Here is an 8,168-nt window from a genome sequence, read left to right as displayed (position 1 = left end):
AATCACAGAATCAACCAGGTTGGAAGAGACCCTCAGAGATCATCAAGTCAAACCTGTCACCTAATACCCAACACCTCGTGACAACTCAACCATGGCTCCAAGTGCCACATCCAAGCCTGTCTTGAACACCTCCAGGGATGGGACTCCACCACCTCCCTGGGCAGCACATTCCAATGGCAAATTCCTCTTTCTGGGAAGAACTTTCTCCTCACCTCCAGCCTAAACCTCCCCTGGCACAGCTTGAGACTGTGTCCTCTTGTTCTGGTGCTGCTTGCCTGGGAGAAGAGACCAAGCCCCAGCTGCCTTTTGGTCCTTTTAGGCCTTTTGGCCCTCATCAAAACTCACATTTCCCTTCCTTTCCTTATTTCTTTCTCTTTAAATCAGGCTTCTAGAACACAGAACTTTGAGGCATGTTATGCAAGAGTCACTTTCCCTTCCTTTCCTTCATTCTCTCTATGGATTGGCTTAGTTTTATTTCTGCAGAGAACTGAATGAGTTGTGTGCAAGTAAAGGGATAGAGAGGGACCAGTGCTCAGCTGCAAGGAGCATGGAGGTTAGGAAGGTGAAACACAGTTTACTCTGTGGAACCTTGGTGGTTTGTTGGGGTTTTTTCCTTCTTCTCCTTTTTCTTCCTTCTTCCCCTTTTCCCCCTCTTCTCCTTTTTCCCCTTCTTCTGCTTTTTTTTCCTTCTTCTCCTTTTTTCCCCTTCTCCTTCTTTTCCTTCTTCCTCATTTTCTTCATCTCATTTTTCTTCTTTCCCTTTTTTTCTACTCCATTTTTTTCCTTCTTCTCCTTCTTTTTTCCTTCTTCTCCTTTTTCCCCCTCTTCCCCCTTTTTCCCTTCTTCATCCCCTTTTTTTTACTTCTTCCCCTTTTTTCCTTCTCCTTTGTCTTCTTCTTCTCCTTTCTCCCTTCTTCCCCTTTCCTCCCCTTCTTCTCCTTGTTTTGCCTTCTCCTTTCTTTCCCTCTTCTCTTTTATCTTTCCTCCCCCTTTTTTTCCTTCTGCCCTTTTTTTTTATTCCTTCTTCTCTTTCTTTTCCCCTCTTCTTCTCCTTTTTTTCTTCTTCCCTTTTTTCTTCTTCTCCTTTTATTACTTCTCCTTTTTGTTCTTCCTTCTCCTTTTTTCTCTTCTTCCTTCTTCCTCTTTTTTTTCCCTTCTTCCCCCCTTTTTTCTTTCTTCTTATTTTTTCTTCTCCTTTTTTTTCCTCCTTCCCCTTTTCCTCTTCCTCTTCTTTCCCTTCTTCTCCTTTTTTTCTTCTTCTTTTCCCCTTCTATTTTTCCTTCTTCCCCTTTTTTATTCTTTTTTTCCCCTTCTTCCCCATTTTTCTTCTTCCTTTTTTTCCCTTCTTCCCCTTCCCCCTTCTCACTCTTTTTCCTTCTCCTTTCCCCTTCTTCTCTTTTATCCTTCTTCCCCTTTTTTCCTTTCTCTTTTTTCTTCTTATTTTTCCTTTTTCTCTTTTTCTTCTTTTTTTTTTTTTTTTCCCCTCTTTTTCCCCTCTCCTTTCCCCCTCCTTCTCTTTCCCCCTTCTTCTCATTTTTTTCCTTCCTCCTTTTCTCCCTCTTCCTCTTTTTGTTTTACTTCTTCCCCCCCCCCCTTTTTTCCCCTTCTCATTTTTTCCTTCTTCCCTTTTTTTTCTTTTCCGTCCTTTTTTTCCCCCTTCTGTCTCTCTCTCTCTCTCTTTTTCATGCCTGGCTGGCAGCTGACAGCTCAGCCTGTGGCTGAGCCCTGTCCACGGGCAGTGAAATGTGTGAGAAAGCAATAGGCTGAAAATTCTCATATGCATATGAAAAATCATGGTATGGAACAAGAAACATACAACAGCACCAAAACAAAACAAGGGGGCCCGGGGGGGAGGGGGGGATTAGGGACAAGATAAATTTATACTAAGCTTTACACATTCCATTGACAAATTTGCTGGGTGGGTTTGGTGGGCTTGTGAGGGTTTCCCCCCCCCTTTGGTGGCGTTGTTGCCTCCGACCTCCTGGTTACCCAGGGGATGACATTAAACCTGGGGAGAAAATGGCTTATTATGTGTGATATAATTCAAACAAAGATGACTCACTTTTTTACCCCCCCTCCATTCCACCCCCTCCTCCCCGCCCCAGCCAAGTATATCCTAAGAAATTGTGAGGAATGTCAAGCATCTCAAAAGCAAAGCTGCAGTAAATTCTGGGGCCGCGGACTTTGAAGGAAGTTTTTTCCCTGCCAGAGGGGGAGAAAGGTCTCTTTGTTCGGCGCTCAGCTGACGCTCAGCGTGTGGAATATTATGAGCTCGGGGGGTCACGGAGAAGCTAGGGGCGAGGGAAAGAAAGGGAGAAGTGTGGATGTGACAAAACTCAGGCGCTAGAGGGCTGAGAACCGGCGCCAGGCTCTGCGCTGGCTCCGTGCGGAGGGTGCGTGGGAAATAGGCGCTCGGGAGCAAAAGGGAGGCTCCAAACTGACGTCCAGCCCCTGTTGCTCCCTCAGGGGAGGTTCAAACCCAACATCCAGCCCCCTGCTGCTCACTCAGAGGTTCAAAACCAGAATCCAGCCCCTTCTGCTCACTCAGAGGAGGTTCAAACCCACCATCCAGCTCTGGCTGCTCACTCAGAGAAGGTTCAAACCCAACATCCAGCCCCTTCTGCTCACTCAGAGAAGGTTCAAACCCAGCATCCAGCCCCTGCTGCTCACTCAGAGAAGGTTCAAACCCCAACATCCAGCTGCTGCTGCTCACTCAAGAGAAAGTTCAAAATCAACATCCAGCTCCTGCTGATCACTCAGAGGAGGTTCAAACCCAACATCCAGCCCCTTCTGCTTGCTCAGAGAAGGTTCAAAACCAGCATCCAGCCCTTTGTGCTCACTCAGAGGAGGTTCAAAACCAGCATCCATCTCCTTCTGCTCACTCAGAAGATTCAAACCACCAAAATCCATCTCCTTCTCCTCACTCACAGAAGGATCAAACCAACCAACCCATCTCCTTCTGCTCCCCCAGAGAAGCCTCAAAGCAACAAAATCCAACCCCTCTGCTCAGTAAAAGAAGGTTCAAAGCACCAAAGTCCAACTCCTTCTGATCACTCAAAGCTTCAAAGCCCCAAAGTCCATCCCCTCTCTGCTCAATCTGATGCTCAAAACCAGCATCCAGCCCCTGCTGCTCACTCAGAGAACGTTCAAACCAAATAACCAGCCCCTGCTGCTCACTCAGAGGAGGTTCAAAATCAGGATCCAGCTCCGGCTTCTCACTCAGAGGAGGTTCAAAGCCAACATCCAACCCCTGCTGCTCACTCAGAGAAGATTCAAACCACCAAAATCCATCTCCTCCTCTTCACTCACAGGAGGTTCAAACCAACCAAATCCATCTCCTTCTGCTCCCCCCAGAGAAGCCTCAAAGCAACAAAATCTCTCTCTGCTCAGTGAAAGAAGGTTCAAAGCACCAAAATCCATCTCCTTCTGCTCACTCTGAGGTTCAAAACCAGCATCCAGCCCCTGCTGCTCACTCAGAGGAGGTTCAAGACCACCATCCAGCCCTTTCTGCTCACTCAGCAAAGGTTGAAACCCAACATCCAGCCCTTTCTGCTCACTCAGCGAAGGTTGAAACCAACATCCAGCCTTTCTGCTCACTCAGAGGAGGTTCAAACCCAACATCCAGCCCTTTCTGCTCACTCAGAGGAGGTTCAAACCCAACATCCAGCTCCTTTCTGCTCACTCAGAGGAGGTTCAAACCCAACATCCAGCCCTTTCTGCTCACTCAGAGGAGGTTCAAAATCAGCATCCAGCCCTTTCTGCTCACTCAGAGGAGGTTCAAACCCAACATCCAGCTCCTGCTGCTCACTCAGAGGAGGTCCAAACCATCAAACCCCAGCCCCTTCTTCTCACTCAGAAGTTCAACACCCACATCCAGCCCTTTCTGCTCACTCTGAGAAGGTCCAAAACAGCAAAGACCATCCCCTACTTCTCCCTTCAAGAAGGTTTCAAAGCACCAAAATCCATCTCCTCCTCACTCAAGCAAGCTTCCAATCACCAAAGTCCATCCTCTTCTGCTGACTCTTCCTCCTTCCCATGACCCCCAGGATGTTCACTTGGTCTCAGGCAAGACTTGATTGGTGCTGATTTGATTCTTGCCTGGTGTTAGGGTGGAGTTTGAAGAGAGGAAAGACTGAAGGGGGGAAAAAGGGGCAGAGAGGGGAGGCTGAAGCCCCCCAGCCAACCTCCTGTCCTGCTGTATGTTACATAATTGATGAACAAATGCTCTCACGTCGTTGTCCCTGCTCCGGGTCAGGGGTGGCAGGAGGAGGAAGTGCTGTCAAGTGCTTGAAAGAGAAAAGGAGGGAGAGAAGCAGTACTGAGACCCCCTACCACTGTGGCAAATCAGCTATTTCACACTGCTGTGTACACCATCCAGGGCTTGGGGCAGGGGCTGACCTCCTTAGGCTGCCAGTGAGATGGAGAGGGCAAAAATGACAGCAAGTGATGAGCAGAGGCAGGCAAGAGGAGCAAGGGAAACTCATTGGAGCCTCCTGAGAATCATAGAGCAAGTGTCAGGGTTGGAAGGGACCTCAAGGATCATCCAGCTCCAAACCCCCTGCCATGGGCAGGAACACCTCACACCACAGCAGGTTGCTCACAGCCACATCCAGCCTGGCTGCAAACACCTCCAGGCATGAAGCTTCCACCACCTCCCTGGGCAACCTCTTCCTCCTTGCTCCCTCCCTGCTTCCATAAAGAGTCACAGATGGCACTGGGTGGGAAGAGACCCTCCAAGAGCATCTTGTCCAAGCCCCCTGCACTCAGCAGGGACAGCTCCAGCCACAGTAGGCTGCCCAGGGCCACACTGAGTCTGATCTTTGATGTCTGCAGGGATGAGGCCTCCACCCCCACCCTGGGCAGCCTCTTCCAGTGTCTCCTCATCCTCATGGTTGCAGAGCTTGTCCTCACATCCAGCTTAACTCTGCCCTGCTCCAGTTCCAAACCACTGCCCCTGGGCCTATCACTACAAACCCTTCTGAACAGTCCCTCCCCAGCCTCCCTGCAGGTCCACTTCAGATACTGAAATGCAGCTCTGAGGTCTCCCTGGAGCCTTCACCTCTCCAGGCTCAACAGCTTCAGCTCCCTCAGCCTGCCCCCACGGACAGAGGCTCTCCAGCTCCCTGATCATCTTTGTGCTCTCCTCTGGCCCCTCTCCATTAGCTCTAGGTCCTCCCTATGCTGAGGGCTCCACAGCTGCACACAGCCCTGCAGGTGAGGTCTCCCCAGAGCAGAGCAGAGGGGCAGGATCCACTCTCTCCACCTCTGGCAATGGGCACTGGCAGTCCAGAAGGCCAAGGGCAACCTTCTGGGCTGCCAGTGTCCATTGCTGGCTCCTGCCCAGCTTCTCCCTTCTCTGTCCTCCTCTGCAGGGCTGCTCTCACTCTCCTCACCCCCTGCCTGGATGGAGAGCAAGAATTGCCCCAACCCAGCTTCAGCACCTTGCACTTGCGCCTTATTGAACCTCAGGAGCCTCTCCTCAGCCACCCCTCCAGCCTGCCCAGGTCCTTCTGCCTGACCCCCCAGCCCATCCTGCCCTGCCAGCAGTCATGGAGGAGACCTCCTCACCCTCAAACCCACCTCAGCAATGGCCTCTGAAGGTGGCCTTGGAGGGTGTTTGGTGAGGTTGCCTTGGAGCAGGGCAGCAGAATGAGTTTGCAGGTGTTCCTTGCAGCCCTTGGAGGTAGCTTTGGTGAAGCTACCTTGGAGTAGAGCAGCAGAATGACTTTGCAGGAGGCTTTGAAGGGTGTTTGGTGAGGTGTCCTTGGGGCAGGGCAGCAGAATGACTTTGCAGGTGTCCCTTGCAGCCCTTGCAAGTGGCTTTGGTGAGGTTGCCCTCAAGCAGGGCAGCAGAATGACTTTGCAGGTGTCTTTGAAGGGTGTTTGGTGAGGTTACCTTTGAGCAGGACAGCAGAATGAACTTGCAGGTGACCCCTGTAGGCCTTGCAGGTGACTTTGAAGGGTGTTTTGGTGAGGTTAGCTTTGAGGAAAGCAGCAGAATGGCTTTGTAGGTGTCCCTTGCAGCCCTTGGAGGTGGCTTTGGTGAGGTTACCTTGGAGCAGGGCAGCAGGGTGGCTTTGCAGTTGTCCATTGGAGCCCTTGGAGGTGGCTTTGGTGAGGTTACCTTCAAGCAAGACAGCAGGATGGCTTTGCAGGTGTCCATTGGAGCCCTTGGAGGTGGCTTTGGAGGGTGTTTTTGTGAGGGTAGCCTGGAGCAGGGCAGCAGCAGGACAAGACACACTTCCTGTGAAGTGTTTGCAGACTGCCTGGCTAACACAAATCAACAAGCAAGAGACAATTCCTTATGGGGAGAGGTTGCTCTGAATTTACAGCCTTAATTGTGGAATATCCTCCTGCTGAGTTATTTATTTATTTCGGGGGGGGGGGGGGGGGGGGGGGGGAATTAATAAACCAACAACAAACCCCCCACAAAACAACACCCAAAGGACTTAAGGGAAAGGTAGTCCCAGCAACAAGGCTGCCAGATTTCTCCCTCAGTCAGTTCAAGGGGTGAGACCCCATGGGGAGCACTGTGCCCAGCTCTGATGCCTCTTCACAAGAAAGAAATAAGCAAAGGAAGAAAGAGAGAAAGAAAGAAAGAAGGAAAGAAAGAAAGAAGAGGAAAGAAAGAAAGGCAACAAAGAAAGGAAGGAAAGAAAGAAAGAGAGAAGGAAGGAAAGAAGGAAAGAAACAAAGAAAGGAAAGAAGAAAAAGAGAAAAAGACAGGAAGGAAGGAAGGAAGGAAGGAAGGAAGGAAGGAAGGAAGGAAGGAAGGAAGGAAGGAAGGAAGGAAGGAAGGAAGGAAGGAAGGAAGGAAGGAAGGAAGGAAGGAAGGAAGGAAGGAAAGAGGGAAGGAAAGAAGGAGGGAGGGAAGGAGGGAGGGAAGGAGGCAAGGAAGGAGGGAGGGAAGGAGGGAAGGAAGGAGGGAGGGAAGGAGGGAAGGAAGGAAGGAAGGAAGGAAGGAAGGAAGGAAGGAAGGAAGGAAGGAAAGAGGGAAGGAAAGAAGGAGGGAGGGAAGGAGGGAGGGAAGGAGGCAAGGAAGGAGGGAGGGAAGGAGGGAAGGAAGGAGGGAGGGAAGGAGGGAAGGAAGGAAGGAAGGAAGGAAGGAAGGAAGGAAGGAAGGAAGGAAGGAAGGAAGGAAGGAAGGAAGGAAGGAAGGAAGGAAGGAAGGAAGGAAGGAAGGAAGGAGGGAGGGAAAGAGGGAAGGTTGGTTTCAAGCCCCAAGCCATCAGTTTTGAGCTAAACAGTGAAACGCTTGTGAGAGGGACATCCAAGCCCAGCTCTGCTCCAGGCCTCCCCCCTCCATTTCCCCTTTCTCTGTGTAATGGCTTTCAGATAAAACAATTTATTTATGCAATTAACAGCAACCTGCAATTCCTAATAATTAGTTGATAATAGTTAAGCCACCAAAGTACTTTACAGAATTGCCTCCTGAACTGCCTCCATTCTGGAGGGAACCCACTGGGGAATGAGGCTATCAAATTACCACCAAATGTATACTGCATTAACAACAATTTCCTGGCTTTTGGGCTTTTTGTGTGTGTGTGTGTTGTTGGTTTGGGGATTTTTTTTTGTTTGTTTGAATTTTTCCCCTGCAGAGTTGTGGTCTGGAAGGTTTGGAATCGTCTTTGGATTACAGGGAAAGAGGTCAGAGCCAGGCTTGGGTGGGGGAGGGGGTGGGCAGCAGGAGCAGGGCAGGGGTTGTCCCCTCTCAGCTCAGCACTGGGGAGGTCACAGCTTGGGGCCTGGGGTCAGTTTTGGAGCCCTCATTCCCAGAAGGACATTGAGAGGCTGGAGCAGGGCCAGGGAAGGGCAACCAAGCTGGGGAAGGATCTGAGGAGCAGGGCTGGGGAGGAGCAGCTGAGGGAGCTGGGGGTGTTCAGTGTGGGGAAGAGGAGGCTGAGGGAGACCTCCTTGCTCTCTGCAGCTCCCTAAGAGGAGGCTGCAGTCAGAGGGGGTTGGGCTTTGTTCCCTAGTCTGAAGTGATAGAAGGAGAGGAACTGGCCTGAAAATGTGCCAGGGGAGGGTGAGGTTGGGGAGGTTCCTTCCAACCCAACCCTTTCCATGACTCCATGATCTTCAAGGCCCCTTCCAACCCATTCTAGGATTCTATGATCTCTGAGGTCTCTTCTATCCAACTCATTCTCTGATTCTATGATCTTTAAGGT

The sequence above is a fragment of the Melanerpes formicivorus genome, unplaced genomic scaffold (assembly GCF_026170545.1).
Source record: "Melanerpes formicivorus ecotype bairdi unplaced genomic scaffold, bMelFor1.0.p_v2 SCAF_122, whole genome shotgun sequence".
Classification (NCBI taxonomy): Eukaryota; Metazoa; Chordata; class Aves; order Piciformes; family Picidae; genus Melanerpes; species Melanerpes formicivorus.
Note: the sequence above shows the minus strand (reverse complement) of the source record.